Here is a 25,273-nt window from a genome sequence, read left to right on the forward strand (position 1 = left end):
ACGATTGAGAAAGAGGTGGGCGGCACGGTGGCACAGTGGTTAGCACTGCTGCCTCCCAGCGCCTGAGACCCGGGTTCAATTCCCGACTCAGGCGACTGACTGTGTGGAGTTTGCACGTTCTCCCTGTGTCTGCATGGGTTTCCTCCGGGTGCTCCGGTTTCCTCCCACAGTCCAAAGATGTGCGGGTCAGGTGAATTGGCCATGCTAAATTGCCCGTAGTGTTAGGTAAGGGGTAAATGTAGGGGTATGGGTGGGTTGCGCTTTGGCGGGTCGGTGTGGACTTGTTGGGCCGAAGGGCCTGTTCCCACACTGTAAGTATTCTAATCTAATCTAAAGTAATCTAATCTAATCTAGGTACTGATAAATTCCCCAGGCCCTGATGAGATGATTCCCAAGTTTCTGAGAGAGGTAAGAGAGGAGATCACATGGGTCCTGACATTAATGTTCAATTCCCTCAGCAGTATTGGGGAGACCTAGTGGTATTATCATGAGCCTACTGATCCAGAAACTCTTCTGATGTTCTGGGGACTGGAACTCAAATCCTGCCATGCCTGATGGTGGAATTTACATTCAATAAAGAATCTGGAAAGTAGAGTCTAAAGATTAACATGAAATTGTTATTGAAAGTGTTAGAAAAGCCCATCTGGTTCACTGATGCCGTTGAGGGAAAGAAATCTGTCATCCTTACTTGTTCTGGCCTACATGTGACTCCAGACCTTCAGCAAAATGGTTGACTCTTAACTGCCTTCTGAGCAATTAGGGATGGGCAATAAATGCTGGCCCAGCCAGTGACACTCATACCCCATGGGTGAATTAAAGAAAAGGAGAGGAGCTAAAAGAGTGGAGGATAGATAATGTGGTACCATTATTCAGAAAGGAAATATAGGCTACTGAGTGTGATATTAATAGGAGGGAAACTCAGTCATAGACTTGGAGACAGTAAGGACTGCAGGTGCTGGAAGCCAGAGTCAACAGATATGAAGCTGGAAAAGCACAGCAGGTCAGACAACATCTGAGGAGCAGAAAAGACAATTTGTCTGTACCTGCCAAATATTCTAAATACATCTAGTCCTATTTGCCAGCACTTGGCCCATATTCCTCCAAACTTTTTCTATTTGTATACCCATCCAGATGCCTTTTTAAATGTTGATGGGAGTGCAGCAAAGGTTTCCCAGGCTGATTCCCGGACTGACGTATGAGGAGAGATTGACTGGGTTAGGATGTGTTTTCGCTGGAGTTCAGATGAATGAGGGGGGATTTCATAGAGATTTGTAAAATTCCAACAGAACCAGACAGGCAGAGTAGATGCAGGGAGGATGTTCCCAATGGTGGGTGTGTCCAGAACCAAGGGTCACAGTCTGAGGATTCGAGGTGGGCCATTTAGGTTGGAGACGAGACATTTCTTCACCCAAAGAATGGCAAGCCTGTGGAATTCATTGCCACAGGAAGTAGTTGATGCCAGAGTATTTAATGTATGCAAGAGGTGGCTAAATATAGCTCTTGGAGTGAGTGAGGTCAAAGGTTAGGGGGAGAAAGCAGGATTAGACTACTGAGTTGGACGATCAGCCATGATTGTGACGAAGGGTGGAGCAGGCTGGAAGGGCTGAATGGCCTCCTCCTGCTCCTGTCTTCTATGTTTCTCTGCAACAGCAAGAGGTGAAACGCCTGCCCCTACACCTCACCTCTGCCTAAGGCCCCAAACAATCCTTCCAGATCCGGCAGAGTTTCACCTGCACTTCATCCAACCTGATCTGTTATATTGAGAATGTGTATAAGGTATGAGCAGGTAAGGAAAGAGTTATGCTTTGGGCTGTGTGAGACAAAAGGCTCAGCTTTTATGGCTCAGACCAGATAAGAATGTGCAGTGATCAATGAGGTGTTGGAGGCCAGGGCAGTGGTTTAACAAGGTGAACACACATTCATTATGTAAAGCTATTTAACAAGATGAAGCAGCAGTCAGTATGTACAGTCAGTTAACAAGGTGAAAAGTATCCATTATGTGAAGCCAGTTAACAAGGTTAAGAACATCATTGTGTAACAGCAGATGGCTTCATCTTTACTACTGACACTCACCGATTGTAACGTTCATCCAAACAATATGTGTGTTGCCTTATCTAGATGCTCCTCCCTGTAAAATGACTATATAATTCATTAAGAAACTGCTGTTCGAGAGAAGACCGTGAACTCATGTCCTCTGTGTACATGGGTGATTATTCTGGGACCTGGAGGGAGAGAGAATAAAGATGAAGGAGGTAAAACGATATTTAACCTGCTTTGACTGAGGGGTAAACGACAATATCCATTGCTCCCGATGTGATCTCTATATCGGGGAGACCAAACGCCGACTTGGGAACCACTTCATGGAGCATCTGTGTTCTACAGGCATCGATCAACTCAACCTTCCGGTTGCCATCCATTTTAATTCCCCCTCCTCACCTGGCGACATGTCCACCCTTGGCCTCCTCCACTGTCAGAGTGAGGCCAAATGTAAACTGGAGGACAAACACCTGATATTTCACTTGGGGAGCTTACAGCCCAGTGGCCTCAATATTGACTTCACCAGCTTCAATAACCCTCCACCCCCAGCCTTATCCCATGTCCAGCCCTCTCCCTCCTCTTCACCCTTCTGACCTGACATACCTGTCCATCTTCCTACTCATCTATCTGCTTCACCCTTCCCACTGACCAATCACAATAACCCCCCTACCTGCATCACCATCCCACCTACCTTCTCCCAGCCCCACCCCCTCCCTCTATTTGCAGCATCTGCAGTCCTCACTGTCTCCAGATAGTTATTCACTCCTTTATCTGTTCTTCTCTCTTTTTGGCTCTGTCATTTACTCCCTAGCCCCTTGCTTGGTCCCCACCCCCTACCCTATCTTCTGCATATACACCGATATTTGCCCAGCTACCATCAGTAGTGATCAGGCACATCAGAGTGTGACTGTAAGTGAGGCAGGCAGGGGGAACCTGAGTTCAGGAATGGAGGAGCCTCAGCCCTTGACCTTGTCCAACAGGTACGAGATTCTTGCTCCCTGCTCGGATGAGGAAAAGGGCTCTGGACAGGATGAGCTAACTGACCAAGGCACCATGGTGCAGAAGGCCATTCAAGAGGGGGGAGCTAATAGACAAGTAGAGGTTATAGGGGATTCTATAATTAGGGGGACAGATAGTATCCTTTGCAAGCCGGATCGGGAGTCTCGCATGGTGTGTTGCCTGCCTGGTGGCAGGGTGCGGGACATCTCCGACCGGCTTGAAAGGATATTGGAGCAGGAGGGGGAGGATCCAGTTGTTGTGGTCCACGTTGGTACTAACAACACAGGCAAGACTAGGGAGGAGGACCTGTTTGGGGATTACGAAGCACTAGGCAGGAAATTGAAGCACAGATCCTCAAGGGTCATAATCTCCGGATTACTGCCCGAGCCACATGCCAATTGGCATAGGGACAAGAAAATTATGCAAGTAAACACGTGGCTAAGGGATTGGTGTGGGAAAGAGGGATTCCACTTCATGGGGCATTGGCATGAGTTTTGGAACGGGGGGGGATCTGTACCGTTGGGACGGTCTCCACCTGAACCGATCAGGTACCAATGTTCTAGCGAAGAGGATAAATAGGGTGGTCAGTAGGACTTTAAACTTCTGAATTGGGGGGAAGGGAAAGTGAAAGCGACAGGGAGTATGGCATTAAATGGAAAGATAAGCAGCAGGATAGCATGTGTCCAGGCGGATTTAAAATTGAGGCAGACTGGGAATGCAGAAAAAAGCAAGGATAACTTAGGACATCATATGACTTCCAATATCTCTCATGATAAGAAAGTTAGCATTAAGGCACTTTACCTGAATGCTCGTAGCATTCATAACAAAGCAGATGAACTAATGGCACAGATCATAGTGAATGATTATGATGTGGTAGGCATCACAGAGACTTGGTTACGGGGGTGGTCAGGACTGGCAGTTAAACCTCCAAGGATTTTCAACTTATCGAAAAGACAGGAAGGTGGGCAGAGGGGGTGGGGTTGCCTTGTTAGTTAAGAACAAAATTAAATCTATGGCACTGAATGACATAGCGTCGGATGATGTGGAGTCTGTGTGGGTGGAATTGAGGAACCACAAAGGCAAAAAAACCATAATTGGAGTTGTGTATAGACCTCCTAACAGTGGTCAGGACCAGGGACGCAACATGTACCGGGAAATAGAGAAGGCATGTCAGAAAGGCAAGGTCACATTGATCATGGGAGACTTCAATATGCAGGTGGACTGGGTAAATAATGTAGCTAGTGGATCCAAAGAAAGGGAATTCATAGAATGCTTACAGGATGGCTTTTTGGAACAGCTTGTCATGGAGCCCACAAGGGAGCAGGCTGTTCTGGACCTCGTGCTTTGCAATGAACCAGACTTTATAAAAGATCTTAAAGTAAGGGAACCCTTAGGAAGTAGCGATCATAATATGGTAGAGTTCAGTCTGGAGTTTGAAAGAGAAAAGGCAAAATCGGATGTAATTGTGTTACAGTTAAATAAAGGTAATTATGAGGGCATGAGAGAGGAATTGACAAAAATAGACTGGAAGCAGAGGCTAACGGGGAAGACAGTAGAGCAAAAATGGCAGGAGTTTGTGGGTATAATTGAGGACACTGTACAGAGGTTCATCCCCAAGAAAAGAAAGATTATCCGGGGAGGGATTAGACAACCATGGCTGACAAAGGAAGTCAGGAAATGTATGAAAGAAAAAGAGAGATCCTACAAAGTGGCCAAGAACTATGGGAAATCAGAAGATTGGGAAGGTTACAAAAACAGAGGATAACAAAGAGAGTAATAAGAAAGGAGGGGATCAAATATGAAGGTAGGCTAGCCAGTAATATTAGAAATGATAGTAAAAGTTTCTTTCAATACATAAGAAACAAACGCCAGGCAAAAGTAGACATTGGGCCACTTCAAACTGATGCAGGAAGCCTAGTGATGGGAGATAAGGAAATAGCAGGAGAACTTAACAAGTACTTTGCGTCAGTTTTCACAGTGGAAGACATGAGTAATATCCCAACAATTAAAGGGAGTCAGGGGGCTGAGTTGAGTATGGTTGCCATTACAAAAGAGAGAGTGCGAGAAAAGTTAAAAAGTCTTAAAATTGATAAATCTCCTGACCCCGATGGGATACACCCTAGAGTTCTGAGAGAGGTGGCTGAGGAAATAGTGGAGGCGTTGGTTGAGATCTTTCAAGAGTCACTGGAGTCAGGAAAGGTCCCAGATGATTGGAAGTTCGCTGTTGTAACCCCCTTGTTCAAGAAAGGATCAAGACAAAAGATGGAAAATAATAGGCCAATTAGCCTAACCACGGTTGTTGGTAAAATTCTAGAATCCATCATTAAGGATGAGGTTTCTAAATTCTTGGAAGAACAGAGTCTGATTAGAACAAGTCAACATGGATTTAGTAAGGGGAGGTCATGCCTGACAAACCTGTCGGAACTCTTTGAAAAGGTGACAAGTAGGTTAGACCAGGGAAACCCAGTGGATGTGGTCTATCTAGACTTTCAACAGGCCTTTGATAAAGTGCCACACGGGAGGCTGCTGAGCAAGGTGAGGGCCCATGGTGTTCGAGGTGAGCTACTGGGATGGATTGAGGATTGGCTGTCTGACAGAAGGCAGAGAGTTGGGATAAAGGTTCTTTTTCGGAATGGCAGCCGGTGACGAGCGGTGTCCCGCAGGGTTCAGTGTTGGGGCCACAGCTGTTCGCATTATATATTAATGATTTGGATGAAGGGACTGGGGGCATTCTAGCGAAGTTTGCAGATGATACGAAGTTAGGTGGACAGGCAGGTAGTACTGAGGAAGTGGGGAGGCTACAGAAGGATCTAGACAGTTTGGGAGAGTGGTCCAGGAAATGGCTGATGGAATTCAACGTGAGCAAATGCGAGGTCTTGCACTTTGGCAAAAAGAATAAAAGCATAGACTACTTTCTAAACGGCGAGAAAATTCGTAAAGCCAAAGTACAAAGGGATCGGGGAGTGCTAGTCGAGGATTCTCTAAAGGTAAACATGCAAGTTGAGTCCGTGATTAAGAAAGCACGTGGGACGGCACGGTGGCACAGTGGTTAGCACTGCTGCCTCACAGCGCCAGGGACCTGGGTTCAATTCCCGCCTCAGGCGACTGACTGTGTGGAGTTTGCACATTCTCCCCGTGTCTGCGTGGGTTTCCTCCGGGTGCTCCAGTTTCCTCCCACAGTCACAAAGATGTGCGGGTCAGGTGAATTGGCCATGCTAAATTGCCCGTAGTGTTAGGTAAGGGGTAAATGTAGGGGTATGGGTGGGTTGCGCTTCGGCAGGTCGGTGTGGACTTGTTGGGCCAGAGGGCCTGTTTCCATACTGTAAGTAATCTAATCTAAAAGCGAATGCAATGTTGTCACTTATCTCAAGAGGGTTGAAAAATAAAAGCAACGATGTGCTACTGAGACTTTGTAAAGCTCTGGTTAGGACCCATTTGGAGTACTGTGTCCAGCTTTGGACCCCACACCTCAGGAAGGACATACTGGCACTGGAACGTGTCCAGCGGAGATTCACACAGATGATCCCTGGAATGGTTGGTCTAACGTATGAGGAATGGCTGAGGATCCTGGGATTGTATTCATTGGAGTTTAGAAGGTTAAGGGGAGACTGAATAGAGACATACAAGATAATACATGGCTTGGAAAGGGTGGACGCTAGGAAATTGTTTCCATTAGGCGAGGAGACTAGGACCCGTGGACACAGCCTTAGAATTAAAGGGGGTCAATTCAGAACAGAAATGCGGAGACATTTCTTCAGCTAGAGAGTGGTGGGCCTGTGGAATTCATTGCCACAGGGTGCAGTGGAGGCCGGGACGCTAAATGTCTTCAAGGCAGAGATTGATAGATTCTTATGTCTCGAGGAATTAAGGGCTACGGGGAGAATGCGGGTAAGTGGAGTTGAAATGCCCATCAGCCATGATTGAATGGCAGAGTGGACTCGATGGGCCGAATGGCCTTACTTCCACTCCTATGTCTTATGGTCTTATAGTTCTGAGGAAGGGCCTCCAGACCCGAAACATTAACTCTGATTTCTCTTCGCAGATGCTGCCAGACCTGCTGAGTCTTTCCAGCAATTTCTGTTTTTGTTTCTGATTTACAGCATCTGCAATCCTTTTGGTTTATATATATAAATTCAGGGTTCGCTCTGGGATCGGATTTGTCCAGTATTACCATCAGTTGGGATCAAAACACAGCAGTTAGATCACTGAAGGCATTGTGACGCAGCAGCTTGCACATTTACACAGCAGGGAATACAGTTAAAACAAAGGAAACACATGGAACAGAGAACACACCATCACAGAAATGATCATTCCTTCCAACTCAGTGTGTTGTAGGTTGGCTGGGCACTTTTATCATATTGTGTGTCCCGATGGTGACCTCCTGGTTTTTTATGTGTATCTCAGTTACACGCTGGACGGGACTGAAAGTTACAAATGCTGGATGAATCTAGAGTTGAAATGTTAGCTTGCTTTCTCTATGAATGCTGCCTATTCCTAGTTTGTAGTAATTTGCTCTTGCACTCTGGATGTTGGTCACGCAGTTGAAAACCAGTGGAAACCTCATAACACATGTAGTCTTTTTGAAAGGGATGAGGAAGTTGATATTAGTTAAGGTACTGTACATTGTATAGCAGAGCAGCACAGCAGAAGTGTGCTGGGCCTATAACCCAGAGGTCGATGGACTGAAACCATCCTCTGCTCTTTGTGCTTGTAGGTTTGCTGTTGCTTCTGACAATTGTTTCATTTTTTTTAAAAAACTGTCTCAATATTGTACACATTTCAATCTGTAACGAGGCCCTTAAAATGCATTTTATGTGAAGAGATCTTTTTATGTTTGGAAATGTTTTGATCATTCTTTATTGTTGGTTTATTAATTGAATTGTTTCTGATTTGCCACTCACTTTCACATTGACACTATCTTTCACTTTCCCCAGTAATCATGCGTAGTGTATCTTTTGCTTCTTTCTCACTGGGGTGCATCTTTTGTGAATACACTGAATTTGTAAAGGTCTGCCACTGCAGCTCTTTTCACTGTTACTGAAAGGGCAAAGCTCCCTTCCCTCTCCAGAGAACATATAGAGCATAGAAAGTTATGGCACAGAACAGGCCCTTCGGCCCACAATGTTGTGCCGAGGATTATTCCTAATCTAAAATAAAGTAATCTAACCAATGCACCCCTCAATTCACAGGTGTCCATGTGCATGTACAGCAGTTACTTAAATGTCCCTAATGACTCTACTTTGACTACCACCGCTGGCAATGCATTCCATGCATTCACAGCTCTCTGCGTAAAGAACCTACCTCTGACATCTCCTCTATACCTTCCTCCTAATATCTTAAAACTATGACCCCTCGTGTCAGTCAATCCTGCCCTGGGGAAAAGTCTCTGGCTATTGACTCTATCCATGCCTCTCGTTACCTTGTATACCTTGATCAGGTCACCTCTCTTCCTCCTTCTCTTCAGAGAGAAAAGTCCAAGCTTAGTCAACCTCACTTCATACGACAAGCCCTCCCGTCCAGATAGCATACTGGTAAACCTTCTTTGCACCCTTTCCAAAGCCTCCATATCTTTCCTATAATAGGGTGATCAACTGGACACAATATTCCCAGTGTGGTCTCATCAGGGTCTTACAGAGCTGCAGCAAAACCTCGCGGCTCTTAAACTCAACCCCCCTGTTAATGAAAGCCAAAATAACATATGCTTTCTTAACAACCGTATCCACCTAGGTGGCAACTTTGAGGGATCTATGTACTTGTTCCTCCACACTGCCAAGAATCTTGTCTTTAATCCTATATTCAGCATTCAAGTTCGACCTTCCAAAATGCAACACTTCGCATTTATTCAGGTTGAACTCCATCTGCCATTTCTCAGTCCAGCTCTCTACCCTGTCTGTGTCGTGCTGCAGCCTACAATAGCCCTCAATACTATCATCGACAAATTTACCAACCCACCCCTCAACCTCCTCATCCAAGTCACTTATAAAAACTACAAAGAGCAGAGGCCCAAGAGCAGAGACCTACGGGACTCCACTCAACACTAACCCCCAGACACAAAACTTTCCATCTACAACCACTCTCTGCCAGCTGACCAATTCTGAATCCAGACAGCCAAATCACCCTGTATCCCATACCTCCTGCCTAATGAATGAGCCTACCATGGGGACCCTAAGCAAATGCCTTGCTGAAGTCCATATACACCACATCTACTGCTTGATCTTTGTTGACCTGTCTCGTCACCTCCTCAAAGAACTCAGTAAGATTTGTGATGCATGACCTGCCCCTCACAAAGCCATGCTGACTGCCTTTAATCACGCTCTGCTTTTCCAAATAGTCATAAATCCTATCCCTCAGAATTCTTTCCAAAACCTTGTGACTACAGACATAAGACTGACTAGTTTGTAGTTGCCAGGGATTTCCCTATTCCCCATCTTGAAAAGAGGAACAATATTCACCCCTCCAATCCTCTGGTATGACTCCTGGGAGAGTGAGGAAGCAAACATTTTCGCCTGCGGCTTAGCAACCTCCTTTCTCGCTTCCCGGAGCAACCTAGGATAAATCTGGTCTGGCCTGGGGACTTACCAATCTTAATCTTTGCCAAAATTTCCAGCACATCAACTTCATCAATCTTGATCTGTTCAAGCCCGCTTCACAGCAAAGTTCTCATTCACAACAAGGTCCTTTCCTTCGTGAAAACTGAAGCAAAAAAACTCATTTAGGGCTTCCCCTATCTGCTTAGACTCCACACACAAGATCCCTATGTTATCCCTGTCCGGCCCTACCTCCTCCCTGATCACTCTCTTATTCCTCACATATAAGTAAAATGCCTTTGGGTTCTCCCTACTCCTTCCTGCCAAGCCTTTCTTGTGCCCCCTCCTGGCTCCCCTCAGTTGATTTCTGAGCTCCTTTCTAGTAAGTCTGTAATCCCCCCCCTAAAGCTGTGCTAGATCCATGCTTCCTCCACCTTACGTAAACTGCCTTCTTCCTTTTGATGAAAAGCTCCTCTGTTCTCATCATCCAACTCTCCTTAATCTTACCCTTGCCCATTTCAGAGGAACAAATTTGTGCATCACTCGTAACAACTGCTTCTTAAATAGTCTTCACATGTCTGTTGTGCCCTTTCTGTGAAAAAATTGTTCCCCATCTGTACTTCCCAACTCCTGTCTGAAAGCATCATCATTTCCTTTTCCCCAATTAAATATCTTCCCTTGGTAACTGCTCCTTTCCCTCTCCAAGGGTATGGTAAATGTGAGGCAGTTGTGGTCACTGTCACTAAAGTGTTCTCCCTGTCCTGGCTCATTGCCAAGCACCAAATCCAAAATGGCCTCTCCCCACGTCGGCCTGTGTACATACTGAGTAAGGAAACCCTCCTGAACACACCTGACAAAAACGGCTCCATCCAAACCATCTGCACTAAGGAGGTTCCAGTTAATATTGGGAAAATTAAAGTTACCCATAACAACAGCCCTGCTACACCTGCATTTTTCCAAAATCTGCCAGCCTATGAGTTCTTCAATTTCTCTACTGCTACTAGGGAGTCCGTAGAAAATCCCCAATGCGGTGGCTGTTCCCTTGCTGTTCCTAACTTCCACCCATACTGACTCAGCAGACAAACCTTCCTCGACAACCTTTGTTTCTATACTTGTGATGCACTCTTTGATTAGCAGTGCTACACCCCCTCCTCTTTCTTCACTCTCTCTGTTCTTCTTAGACGTTCTAAACCCTGGAACAGTCTGCCCCTGTGAAACCCATGTCTCCATTATGGCCACAACATAATAGTCCCAAGTGCTAATCCATGCTCTAAGTTCTTCACTATTATTTCTGACATTTCTTGCATTGAAGCAGACACACTTTAACAGATCCCTTTGTTTCATCACATGAAAAACTTTCTCAATACATTCACTACATCCTGCCACTGCCCCATCTTCAATTACCCTCCTCTCAGATAATAAGCTATGGTTCCCATCCCCTTGCCAAACTGGTTTAAACCCTTTCCTCTCCATGTCCTTGTAATTATTCATAGAGTGAAGATATTTTCAATTCAAACTTGTCACTTCCTGGACCCAGATAATTTCTGGGCCAGATTCTTGTGTGTCTGCCTGCCTGTCATTACACGGATAGAATTATGTGGCTCCAGATTCTGGATAATCCAAGATAGAGGATGGGGAAAAAAAATAGTGATTGTAAGAGCTGCTTCTTTTTTTTTGGGTATTTTAGGTGTTGGAGGTGATTCCCTCAAATTTGAGGAGCAGTAATTACTGTTTTATAAGCGGTTGCATTGTTTTGGAACTTTGGGGCAAAATGATCAAAACAACAGCATTTTAAGAAGGAGGAAGGGAGACTTAAAGGTAGAGACCACACGATCAGTGAATCAAACAAGAAAGAAACCTGCGCCGCTATCTGACACAGCAGTGAATCTGCACAGCTACTGCCTTTGCTCTTTGAGTTCAAGTACCTCTGGACATCGAAGTGCTTCTAAGAAAAATTAACAAGCAGCAAAATTCACAATTGCTGTTGGAGGAACCTGTGTGGGAGAGCTCACAGCACAAGAGCAGCTAAATGTACAGTTAATAAGTGTAAAAAATGAGGTCTGCAGATGCTGGAGATCACAGCTGAAAATGTGTTGCTGGTCAAAGCACAGCAGGCCAGGCAGCATCTCAGGAATAAGGAATTCGACGTTTCGAGCATAAGCCCTTCATCAGGAATGAGAGAGAGTAGCCAAGCAGGCTAAGATAAAAGGTAGGGAGGAGGGACTTGGGGGAGGTGCGATGGAGGTGGGATAGGTGGGATAGTTAATAAGTGTAACCTTGCTATTCTTTTTATTTCTAAATCTACAAAATTGAGTAGAGTGTGTCATTTTTTGATTATATGTTTTATCGAGATCTGTCTCTTAATTATTTTTTAAAAATATAAAACATAGGTTCTAAGTTAGTATATTTTAGAGCAGTAGGACTGTACTATTTTATGGGTCTGTAGATTGTTAAGGTGCGAAGATAGCCATTAGTAGAATGATGTGCTCTTCCTATCGAATGTATGGGATTAGGGAGAATTTCCATGTTATTGATGATTATGTCTGCAGTAAATGTGTTTGGTTGTGAATCTTATCAGATTGCATGGATCAGTAGGAGTGACAGTTAGAGGCAATAGGAATTTACAGAAACTAAGGGGTGTGTTGGATGGCAGTTATAGGATGGGAGAAAAACCACAGATACAGTCAGGTAGATGGGTTAACTCCAGGAAAGGTAGGAGAGTGAGACAGGTGCAGGAGTCTTCTGTGGCTATCAAACAAGTATGCTGTTTTGGAAAATATAGGGGCTGATGGACCCTCAGGGGAATGTAGCACTGAAAGCCAGGTTTCTGGTACTGAGACTGACTTTAATGTAATGAGGATTATGCCAGGTTCCAAGCAATCGATTGTGGTAGGGGACTCTCAAGACAGAGGCACAGACAGATGTCTCTGTGGCTGGCATCAAGAAATCAGAATGGTATGTTGCCTTCTTGGTGCCAGGCTCTAGGATACCTTGGAGAGGGTGCAGAATGTTCTCAAAGGGGGGTGGCACCAGCAGCAGTAAGTTGTACACGTTGAAACTAACAACGTAGGAAGGGAAAAGGATGAGATTCTGATAGGGAGAATGAAGAATGTGAGGCAGGAATTTAAAAAGGAAGTCCTTGAGGGTAGTAATCTCTGGATTATTCCCGGTGTTACGAGCTGGTGAATGTAGGAATAGGAGGGTAGAGCAGATGAATGTGTGGCTGAGGAGTTGCTGCAAAGGAAAAGGATTCACATTTTTGGATCATTAAACTAGATTTAAACTAGGAAGGTTGGTGGGGAGTGTGGTGGCTCCCAGGGAGATGGTGAGGAAAGAGATCAGTCTGAGACTGGTACAATTGGGAAAAGAGCAAGTCAGGCAGTCTGTGCAGGCAGGAGCAAAGCAGAGAACAAGGTAGAGCTGATGAATTAAACTGCATTTATTTCAATGCAAGAGGCCTAACAGGGAACGCAGATGATCTCAGGGCATGGTTAGGAACATGGGACTGGGATATCGCAGCAACTACAGAAATGTGGCTCAGAGATGGACAGGACTGGCAGCTTAATGTTTCACGACACGAATGCTACAGCAAAGATAGAAAGTGGGGCAAGAGAAGAGGGGGAGTAGCGTTGTTGATCAAGGCCAACACTATGGCTGTGCTTAGGGGGGATATTCCTGGGAATACACCCAGGTAAGTTATTTGGATGAAAATGAGAAATAAGAAAGAGATGATCACTTTACTGCGATTGTACTATAGATTCCCCTAACAATCAGTGGTAAATTGAGAAACAAATTTGGAAGGAGATCTCAGTTATCTGTAAGAATAATAAGGTGGTTATGGTGTGGGATTTTAACTTTCCAAACATAGACTGGGACTGCCATAGTGTTCAGAGTTCAGATGGAGGGGAATTTGTTAAGTATGTACAAGAAAATTGCCTGACTCAGTATGTAGATGTGCCTACTAGAGAAGGTGCAAAACTTGACCTACTCTTGGGAAATAAGGCAGGGCAGGTGAGTGAGGTGTCAGTGGGAGAGCATTTTGGGGCCAGTGACCATAATTGTATTAGTTTTAAAATAGTGATGGAAAGGGATAGATAGATTACCTACAGTGTGGAAACAGGCCCTTTGGCCCAACCAGTCCACACAGACCGTCGGAAGAGTAACCTACCCAGACCCATTTCCCTCTGACTAATGCACCTAATGCTATGGGCAATTTAACAAAGTCAATTCACCTGACCTGCACATTTTTGGACTATGGGAGGAAACCCACACAAACACAGGGAGAATGTGCAAACTCCAACAGACAGTCACCTAAGGCTGGAATTGAACCTGGGACCCTGGTGTTGTGAGGCAGCAGTGCTAACCACTGAGCCACCGTGCTGCCTTTTAGATAGGGTCTAAAAGTTAACATTATAAATTGGAGGAAGGTATGTTTGACAGTATTAGTCTGGAACCTTCAAAAGATGATTGGGTGTGGATGTTTGTAGGTAAAGGGACGGCTGGAAAATGGGATGCCTTCAGAAATTAGATAACGTGAGTCCAGAAACAGTATGTCCCTGTTAGGGCGAAAGGCAAGGCTAGTAGGTGATGGGAACACTGGATGACAAGAGAAACTGAGGTATTAGTGAAGGAAAAGAAAGAAGCATATTTCAGGTGTAGACAGCAGATATTGAATGAATCTTAGAAGAATATAAAGGCAGTGTGACTATACTTGAGAGAAATCAGGAGGGCAAAAAGGGGACAATGAGATAGCTTTGGCAAATACAGTTAAGGAGAATCCAAGGGTTTTTATAAATATATTGAGGACAAAGGGGTAACTCGAGAGAGCATAGGGCACCTCAACGATTAGAGTGGTGTTGGAAAAGCACAGCAGGTCAGGCATGTCATCATTCCTGATGAAGGGCTTTTGCCCGAAACGCCGATTTTCCTGCTCCTCGGATGCTGCCTGACATGCTGTGCTTTTCCAGCACCACTCTAATCTAAACTCTGGTTTTCAGCATCTGCAGTCCTCACTTCCGCCTCAAAGATCAGCAAGGCAGCCTTTGTGTGGAGCCACAGGAGATGGGGGAGATACTAAATGAGTATTTTGTAACAGTATTTACTACATGGAAGATATAGAATATGGGGAAATAGATGGTGACATCTTGAAAAATGTCCATATTACAGAGGAGGAGGTGCTGGATGTCTTAAAATGCATAAAGTTGGATAAATCCCCAGGACCTGATCAGGTGTACCCTAGAACTCTGTGGGAAGCTAGGGAAGTGATTGCTGGGCCACTTGCTGAGACATTTGTATCATCGATAGTCACAGGTGAGGTGCTGGAAGACTGGAGGTTGGCTAACATGATACCACTATTTAAGCAAGGTAGTTAGGAAAAGCCAGGGAACTACACACCAGTGAGCCTGACATCAGTGGTGGACAAGTTGGAGGGAATCCTGAGCGACAGGATGTACATTTATTTGCGAAGACAAGGACTGACTAGGGATAGTCAACGTGCTCTGTGTGTGAGAAATCATGTCTCACTAACCTGATTGACTTTTTTGAAGAAGTAACCAAGAGCTTTGATGAAGGCAGAGCTGTGGACTTGATCTGTATGAACTTCAGTCAGGCATTCGACAAAAATTCCTCATGGTCGACTGGTTAGCAAGGTTAGATCTCATGGAATATAGGGAGAACTAGCCATTGGATATAGAACTGGCTCGAAGGTAGAAGACAGGGTGATGGTGGAGGGCTGCTTTTCAGACTGAAGGTCAGTTACCTGATGAAGGAGCAGTGCTATGAAAGCTAGTGCTTCCAAATAAATCTGTTGGCCTATAACCTGGTGTTGTGAGAGTTTTAACTTTGTCCACCCCAGTCCAACACTGGCACCTCCACATCACGAGTTTAAAATAGAATAGCCTTCATTGTCACTTGCATTTAAATGAGTGCGGTGAAAAATTTGTAATGTCGCTGCTTTGGTGCCATCTTAGGTACAGGTACTTTGTTGCAGAATTGAAAGAGTGAAGAAAAGAGTCGAACATAGGAATACAAAGTTTAAAAAGTACTATGAATTACTCCAAGTCCAGAATAAGAATAAAAGTATCTTTAAAAAGTACTCAAATTGCAGTCCATTCCACTGAGTCCTCGGCTGTTGGGCTTCAGAACATGATGACTCGCTGTCTCTTCACGCTGGCCTCCAGCTTGGGACCCACCACCAGGCATTGTCTCCCAGTCCAGCCTGGCCTGCCTCTCGCGCTGGGTTCCAGCTTATAGCTTCTCCACCAGGACTTGGCTCCAAAACTCATCTCCCACGCAGCTTTGGCTTGGCACTGCCTCCCGGCCTGGCTCCAGCCTGTGACTCGCTTCCAGGACTCGTCCTCCTGTCCGGCCGAGGCTTTGACTGCGTCCTGGCCTGGGCTCCGGCCCATGACTCAGCTCCAGGACTCATCTTCCCATCCGGCTGGGGCTTTGATTGCCTCCTGGCCTGGGCTCAGCCCTGCGACTTGCCCTCCAGGCCGGCATAACCTTTGATTCATCTCCTGTGTCAGCCTGGACTTGGGCTCACCTCTTCCATTCTCCATTCTCTCCTGGAAAGTTTAAGAAATTAAAAGTTGTGGGGGCTGTGGGATCAGGATAAGAGAACCTGCAGAAAAGAGATGGAAAAAAGAAAGTTCAACAAAAGGAACCAGCAAGGCAGAATAACTCTGGCTTCAGCATATAACTCTACTGGGGTGGCATGGTGGCTCAGTGGTCAGCACTGCAACCTCACAGGACCTGAGTTCGATTCCAGCCTCAGGTGATTCTCTGTGTAGAGTTTATCCCACAATCCAAAGTTTTACAGGGTAGGTGAATTGGCCATGCTAAATGTATAGGTTCAGGGATGTATTGGTCGTGGGTAAATATTGGATAATAGGGGATTGGTCTGGATGGGTTACTCTTTGGAGAGCTGGTGTGGATTTGTTGGGCTGAAGCGTCTGTTTCCCCACTGTAGTGAATCTATCTTGCCATCAAAAACTTTTTTGAAGAAGTGAATAAGAGGAGTGAGGAAGGCAGAGCAGTGGACATTGTATGGACTTCAGCAAGGAGTTTGACAAGGTTCCGCATGGTAGACTGGTTAACGAGGTTGGATGACATCGAGTCTAGGGAGAGCTAGCCATTGGATACAAAATTAGCTTGAAGGCAGGAGACAGAGGGTGATGTTGGAGGCTTGTTGTTCAGACTGGAGGTCAGTAACCAGAGGTGTTGCTGTAGGGATCAGTGCTGAAACCACTGCTTTTTGTCATTTATCTCCATGGTTTGGATGTGAATATAGGAGGAATAGTTACTAAGTTTGCAGATGGCAACTAGGCTGGGGGAAGAAGGTTATCTCAAAGTACAATGGGACCTTGATCAGATGGGCTGATGGGGTGAGGAGTAGCAGATGGAGTTTAATTTAGATAAATGTGAGGTGTTGCAATCTGGTAAGTCAAATCAGGGTAGGACTTAGACATTTCATAGTAGGGTCCTGGGAAGTGACCTTGGGGTACAGGTTCACAAGTAGACAGGGTAGTGAAGAAGGCATTCGGTACACTTGTCTTTATTGGTTAGTGCATTGAGTGTTGGAGTTGTGTTGTCATGTTGCGGCTGTACAGGACATTGGTTAGGCTACTTTTGGAATACCACATTCAATTCTGGTCTCCCTGCTAGAGGAAAGATATTGCTAAATGTGAAAGGGTGAAGAAAAGAGTTACAAGGATGTTGCCAAGGTTGGAGGGTTTGAGCTGGGGCTATGTTCCCTTGAGCATTGGAGGTTGAAAGGTGATCTTATAGAGGTTTATATAATCATGAGGGGCATGCATAGGATGAACAGCCAATGTCTTTTTTCCCAGGATAAGGAGTGCAAAACCAGATGGCATCGGTGTTAGGTGCAAGAGGAAAGCTTTAAAAAGGACAAAAGGGGTAACTTTTTAACACAGAAGGTGATAGGTGTATGGAACCAAGTGCCAGTGGAAGTGATAGAAGCTGGTACAATTACAACATTTAAAAGGCATCTGGATGGGTACACATGAATAGGGGTTAGAGGGATATGGGCCAAGAGGGACTAGATTAATTTAGGGTATCTGGTCAGCATGGATGAGTTTCCATGCTGTACAACTCTATGACTCTACCACTTCCCCTGGTAGCTCATTCTGCACACACACCACCCTCTATGAAAAAAATTGCTCTTTGACTCCCTTTTAAATCTTTCCCCTGTCATCTTAAATCAACGACCTTTCATTTTGGACTCTCCTAGCCTTGGAAAAAGACCTTGGCTATTCACCATATTTATGCCCCTCATGATTTTGCAAATCTTTACAAGCTCACCCCTGATAGCCCAAGGAAAATATGTCCCAGCCTATCCAGCCTCTTCTTACAACTCAACCCATCCAGTCCCAGCAACATCCTTGTAAATTTTCTTCCATACCTGTTCTAGTTTAGCAACATCCTTCCGACAGTAGGGAAACCAGAATTGTATGCAATATTCTAAAAGTGGCCTCACCAATGTCTTGTACATCTACAACATGACATCTCAACTCCCATACTCAATGCTCTGATCAATGACGGCAAGCATGGCAAATGTAGTCTTCACCACCCAGTCTCCGTGCGATGGCACTTTCAAGGAACTATGTGCCTGCACCCCTAGTTTCCTGTGTTCCACAACACTTCCCAGAGCCCTTCAATCAACTGTGTAAGTACTGCCATGATTTGCTTTATTATTTGCTTTTTTCGTGGGCGGCACGGTGGCACAGTGGTTAGCACTGCTGCCTCACAGCGCCTGAGACCCGGGTTCAATTCCCGACTCAGGCGACTGACTGTGTGGAATTTGCACGTTCTCCCCGTGTCTGCATGGGTTTCCTCCGGGTGCTCCGGTTTCCTCCCACAGTCCAAAGATGTGCGGGTCAGGTGAATTGGCCATGCTAAGTTGCCCGTAGTGTTAGGTGAAGGGGTAAATGTAGGGGTATGGGTGGGTTGCGCTTCGGCGGGTCGGTGTGGACTTGTTGGGCCGAAGGGCCTGTTTCCACACTGTAAGTCTAATCTAATCTAATCAAACTACAATACCTCACATTTATCTAAAGTAAACTCTATCTGTCACTTCTCAGCCCATGGGCCCACCTGATCATTGTACTCTCAGATAACCTTCTTCACAGTCCACTATAATACCCATTTTGGTGTCATCCTGAAACTTGTTAACCATACCTCCCATATTCTCATCTAAATCATTGATGTAAATGATGAACAACAGTGGAACCAGAACTGATCCTTTCAACATGCTGCTGGTTGCAGGGTTCCTGTATAACAATCCTCGACCAATGCCCTTTGTCTTCTACCCTCCAGACGATTTTCTATCCAATTGGCTTTCTCTCCCTGGATCCCAAGTGATCTAACTTTGGATCCCATGGAGGGGGTGCAGAGGAGATTCACCAGGAGTTTGGGGATGAAGAGAGGCTGCGTAAGCATGGGTTTTATTCTTTATAGCAGAGAAGGCTAAGAGTTGACCTGCATGAGGGCAAGGACAGGATGCAGCTGCTACCTCCATTGAAGATTTTTTTAAATTCACTGGTGGGATGTGGGCGTGACTGGCCAGCCAGCATTTATTGCCCATCCCTAGAAGATGGTGGTGAGTTGTCTTCTTGAACTGTTGCAGTCCATATGCTGTGAGTTGACGCACAATGCCATTAGGGAAGGAATTCCAGGATTTTGGCCCAGTGACAGTGAGGGAACAGTGATTTATTTCCAAATCAGGATGGTCAGTTGGTTGGAGAGGAAGGTGGTGGTGTTTCCCTGTATCTGCTGCCCTTGTCCTTCTAGGTGGATGTGATCATGGGTTTGGAGGATCTTTGGTGAATTTCTGCAGTGCATCTTGTGGATACTACACACTGCTGCTACTGAGTGTCTGTGGTGGAGGGAATGGATGTTTGTGGATGTGGTATCAAGCAAGCGGGCTGCTTTGTCCAGGATGGTGTCAAGCTCCTTGAGTGTTGGAGTTACACCCATCCAAGCAAGTGGTGTGTATTCCATCACAATTATGCCTTGTGCCTTGTAGATGATGGATGGGGTTTGGGGAGACACAAGGTGAATTTGTTGCTGCAGTATTCCTAGTCTCTGATCTACTCTTACAGTCACAGTGTTATTGTGGCGAGTCCAGTTAACTTTCTGATCAATGGCAACCCCAAGGGTGTTGATAGTGGGGAATTCAGTGATGGTAACACCATTGAATGTCAAAGGGCAGTGGTCAGTTTGACTCTTATTGGAGATGGTCATTGCCTGGCATTTATCTGACACAAATATGAAAGGTCAAAATATGTCAGTGTGGGCTTGGAGGGCTGAAGGGCCTGTTCCTGTGCTATAATGTTCTTTGTTCTCTTTGTTTTTTTAATGTTACTTGTCACTTGTCAGTAGAAGCCCAGATATTGCCCGGATCTTTTTCACTTGAACATGACTGCTTCAGTATCTGAGGAGTCGTGAATGGTGCTGAATATTGTGCAATCATCAGCAAACATCCCCACATCTGACCTTATGATGGAGGGAAGGCCAGTGATGAAGCCACATGAAGATGGGCTCGGAGACTATCCTGAGGAACTCCTGCAGAGATGCCTTGGAGCTGAGATGACTGATCTCCAACAACCATGACCATCTTACATGCTGGGTATGACTCCAACCAGTGGAGAGTTTGCCCCCGATACCTATTGATTCCAGTTTTGCTCGGGCTCCTTGATGCCACACTTGAGTGAAAGTGTCCCTGATGCCAAAGGCTGTCACTCTCATCTCACCTCTGGAATTCAGCTCTTTTGTCCATACTCAAACCAAGGCTCCAATGAGGTCAGGAGCTGAGTGGTCCTAATGGAAGCAAACTGGGTATTAGTGAACAATTTACTGCTGAGAAAGTGCTGCTTGTTAGCACTGCTGATGACACCTTCCCTCACTTAATTGATTATCAAGCAGAGACTGAAAGGACCAAGGACTGGAAAGTGGAACTAGTGTAGATAGTTCAGTGCAGACTTAGTGGGCTGATGGGCCTAAACCGTACTGTATGACTCTATGGCCATCACTTTCCAGCTTCCCAAAAACCAGAGATAGTTTCCATCCCTATCAAATCTGTAGGTTTGACTTCAGTACTTCTCTGTTCCTATGGCTTGCAAAGTCTCGTCCTTGGACATTCACACAACGGATGTCTTCAACTTTCTCAGCTTTGAATAACCAATGTGGATTTCTAAACATACACTCATAGCTTATAGAGTCATAAGGCATGGAAATAGACCCTTTGGTCCAACTAGTCCGTGCTGGCTATGTTTCCTAAACTAAACTAGTCCCACTTGCCTGCATTTGGCCAGATCCCTCTAAACATTTCCTATTCATGCACTTATTCAAATGTATTTTCAATGTTGTAACTGTATCTGAATCTACAACTTGCTCTGGCACTTCATTTCATATATGAACCACATTCTGTGTGAAGAAGTTGCCCCGTGGTCCCTTATAAATCTTTCTCCTATCACCTTAAAATATGCCTTCTAACTTTGAACTCATCCATACTAGGGAAAAGACTTTTGCTATTCACCATATCTATGGCCTTTATGATTTTATAAACCTCTTTAAGGTCAACCTCCTAAATTCCAGTGAAAAATGTCTCAGCCTATCCAGCCTCTCTACATAATCCGAACTCTCCAGTCCTAGCAATGTCCTGGTAAATCTTTTCTGAACCCTCTCCATTTTAATAATATACTTCCAACATCCTGTACAACCTCAACATGATGCTCCAACTCCTATAATCAATGGTCTGAACAATACAGGCAAACATGAATTGGTTCTAGGTTGTCAAAATGATCAGATTTAAATTTAATTGGTTCTTAGTCAACAAATGCCTGGTTTAAGTAACTTGGCTAAATTTTAAAAGATATGTTGTCTTGCTAATGCTGCTTGTCCGTTTGATACAAAATGTTTCAATTTGGGCACTCCGTGCATCTGCACGTTAAAATGCTGTTCAGATATCCATTTTAACTCTAAGCACTGAGAAAAAACGTCTTTTAAAGGGACAACATAATGTTTTCTCCATATAATTTTACAAACATCAAATTCTAATATCCTGCCTTCAAATGCACAAATACTCTACCCAACTTCGCAACACCCTCCAAGCCACTCACCATGCTGACTTGGAAATATATAATCGTTCCTTCACTGTCACTTGGTCAAAATCCTGGAATTCTCTCCCTGATGGCATTGTGGGTCAACCCACAGCAGGTGGACTGTAGCAGTTCAAGAGGCAGCTCTCTATCACCTTCTCAAGGGCAACTAGGGATGGGCAATAATGCCCACATTCCAGAAATAAACCATTTTAAAAAATTCCCCACTTGTATTTCCCAACAGTGGAGTATAATCATTCGCAGAAGAGTGTACCAGTCAATTATCATGTTAGTCTCTTCCCTGACTGATTTCAGTCTGATGTATTCCCTAGTTTTATTGTTTGATTTCCTTGGCCCTGGCCTTCCTGAAGAAGGGCTTATGCCCGAAATGTCGATTCTCCTGCTCCTTTGGTGCTGCCTGACCTGCTGCGCTTTTCTAGCAACACATTTTTCAGCCCTGGCCTTCATCCAATATGTGCAACATAAGTCAGGATGAAGTAAAAATGAAACAAAAACTGAAATTGCTGTAGAAACTTAGTGTTATAAAACAAAGGGTGACACCTTCCTGAGAACTAAAACCAAAACACCCAAAGAGGAGCACCTCACCCTATAATCCGTGAAACGTTGTGTAACCTGCTGTTCAGCAGCCACTAGTGGTTGAATAAGATAAATTTCTGACACTCACAACAATTAACAATATATCCAACTAACAATGAACAAATTACCTAAACTATTAACAAACCAAAAAAAATTCCTTCTGACTACCCCTCAGCCTCCAACGCTCCAGAGAAAACAGCCCCAGCCTATTCAGCCTCTCCCTATAGCTCAAATCCTCCAACCCCGGCAACTTCCTTGTAAATCTTTTCTGAACCCTTTCAAGTTTCACAACATCTTTCCGATAGGAAGGAGACTAGAATTGCACGCAATATATGCGCAGTAGCTATCATGTACTGTGGTTTGTACTGTATGTTATTATAATGGTACAGTTAACCCTTCGCTTCCAGCACACCACAGCACAATACAATGGGCCACTGTAAAGTTTTGGGCACAGCATTCATCTTTGGTTTGGCTCCATACGTTTTATGTTTTGTGTGGTTTATTGGAGAATTGTGCTACAATATGCAGGCTCAAGAATGACATGCTTCTGGTTTTTAAAAAAATTCAATTTGGTCTCTGTTAAAATTGACCCCTAAAACATAGTGAGGGCCAGTGGCGCAATGGATAACGCGTCTGACTACGGATCAGAAGATTGTAGGTTCGACTCCTACCTGGCTCGCAATAAGTTTGTGGGTGGCACAGTGGTTAGCACTGCTGCCTCACAGCGCCTGTAGACCCGGGTTCAATTCCCGACTCCGGCGACTGACTGTGTGGAGTTTGCACGTTCTCCCCGTGTCTGCGTGGGTTTCCTCCGGGTGCTCCGGTTTCCTCCCACAGTCACAAAGATGTGCGGGTCAGGTGAATTGGCCAAGCTAAATTGCCCGTAGTGTTAGGTAAGGGGTAAATGTAGGGGTATGGGTGGGTTGCGCTTCGGCGGGTCGGTGTGGACTTGTTGGGCCGAAGGGCCTGTTTCCACACTGTAAGTCTAATCTAATCTAAATACCTCTGGCATATATGGTCCCTCTGTCAGAATGATATCCATTATGGTCATTTCCACTGGAACCAGCTGAGATATCCAAGGTAGATTCACTTCCACCAGTCTGTCTAATTGACATGAGTCGAATTTACTGATACCAATCAGCGAAGGAAGTGTTCAGCAGAAGATAGGCTCAAGCTTAAGAAAAGGGTGTTGGAGGATAACACCATCAGATCTGACACCAAGATCATGGTATACAGAGCTGTGGTGGTTCTGACTCTCCTATAGGACTCTGAGACATGGACACCTCAAGGGGCTGGAGTAGTCCCACCAACACTGCCTGCGCAAAATCCCGCCAACCCGCTGGGAGGACAGACGCACCAACAGCAGTGTCTGGGATGAGTTGCCAGAAGAAGTGGTAGAGGCTGGTACAATTGCAACATTTAAGAGGCATTTGGATGGGTATATGAATAGGAAGGGTTTGGAGAGATATGGGCTGGGTGCTGGCAGGTGTGACTGGATTGAGTTGGGATATCTGGTCGGCATGGACGGGTTGGACCGAAAGGTCTGTTTCCGTGCTGTACATCTCTATGATTCCATGACTATTTAATCATGAATAAAACAAGATTCTAACAGTATGCTATTCCAGTGAATACATTTCCCATTCATACAAAAAAATAGAATTTAGTTTCCTGAAATTACAGCTAGGTTACATGCCTTCCAGAATGTTCTGTGTGTCTTCCATCATTCTTCTGTCAGGAATGCTTCCTCCAATTCTTCTGTCATTTCATCATTGGTAACTTTTTAAAATGATGCTTTCTCTAATACATGGATGACTGTGAGAACCAATTTCTCTCTCTCTCCCTCGAGCTGAGGGCTGTTGGCTCTGGCAGTTGGCAGTTGGGTCTAGGGTCTTTGTCCAACTGCACCCTTGTTTTATACCCTTGATGACATAACAGTATTTCTTACATAGGATCGGTCCAATGTTGTCAAAACATCAGATTTAAATTTAATTGATTTTTGGTATCTAAGTGCCTGGTTTAAATTGATTGGCTAAATTTAAATAAGACTGTTTTCTTGATGCAAACTGCTGCTTGGCCTGCTAACTGTACAGCCTTTGGATACAAACGAGTTTGCACATTCTTGCATGTCCTCCATGTGCTCCGGTTTTCTCCCACTATCTGAAGGTGTGCAGGTAGGTGAATTGGCCATGCTGAATTGCCTACAGTGTTCGTGAATGTGTAGGTTAGGTGCATTAGTCAAGGGAAATGTTGCATAATAGGTAGGTGAATGGGTCTGGGTGGGTTACTCTTCGAAGGGTCAGGTTGGACTTGTTGGGCCAAATGGCCTAATTTACACATTGTAGGGATTTTATGATTCTATGAAATGTTTCAGTTTGTGTGCTCTCGGTTCTTGCAAACTTTAAAGATGCTCAAAACATCCATTTTAACCATGAGCACTGAAAAAACACCATCTTTTAAAGGGACCACGCAATACCTCCCCACCAAATTCTAAATTCCTGTCTCCCAATCTACAATTATTCTCCCCAACTTTACAACACTCAGCATCTGAAGAAGAGTCACTGGACTGGAAACTCTGTTTTCTAGGGGTGTAGGGTTTTGCTCGCTGAGCTGTCGGTTTGATATCCAGATATTTCGTTACCTGGCTAGGTAGCATAGAACATAGAACATAGAACAATACAGCACAGAACAGGCCCTTCGGCCCACGATGTTGTGCCGAACATCTATCCTAGATTAAGCACCCATCCATGTACCTATCCAATTGCCGCTTAAAGGTCGCCAATGATTCTGACTCTACTGCTCCCATGGGCAGCGCATTCCATGCCCCCACCACTCTCTGGGTAAAGAACCCACCCCTGACATCTCCCCTATACCTTCCACCCTTCACCTTAAATTTAGCATCATCAGTGGCGACCTCTAAGTGAAGCCACTGCTTTCTCTTCCCTGATGCTGCCAGACATCTCCAGCAATTTCTGGTTTTGTTTCAGAGATCCAGCATCA

The 25,273-nt window shown here is 45.0% G+C and overlaps 1 protein-coding gene and 1 non-coding gene across 2 annotated transcripts in view; both read left to right on the forward strand.

Annotated features, from left to right (window-relative positions):
• Positions 1-25,273, forward strand: part of LOC132836114 (zinc finger protein 239-like) — a 60,128-nt gene that overhangs the window by 23,492 nt on the left and 11,363 nt on the right. The gene's annotated exons all lie outside the window — the stretch shown is intronic.
• trnar-acg (transfer RNA arginine (anticodon ACG)) lies at positions 22,883-22,955 on the forward strand. The gene has a single exon. It is a non-coding gene; the product is annotated as a tRNA-Arg (tRNA).

Source organism: Hemiscyllium ocellatum, chromosome 46 (assembly GCF_020745735.1).
Source record: "Hemiscyllium ocellatum isolate sHemOce1 chromosome 46, sHemOce1.pat.X.cur, whole genome shotgun sequence".
NCBI lineage: Eukaryota > Metazoa > Chordata > Chondrichthyes > Orectolobiformes > Hemiscylliidae > Hemiscyllium > Hemiscyllium ocellatum.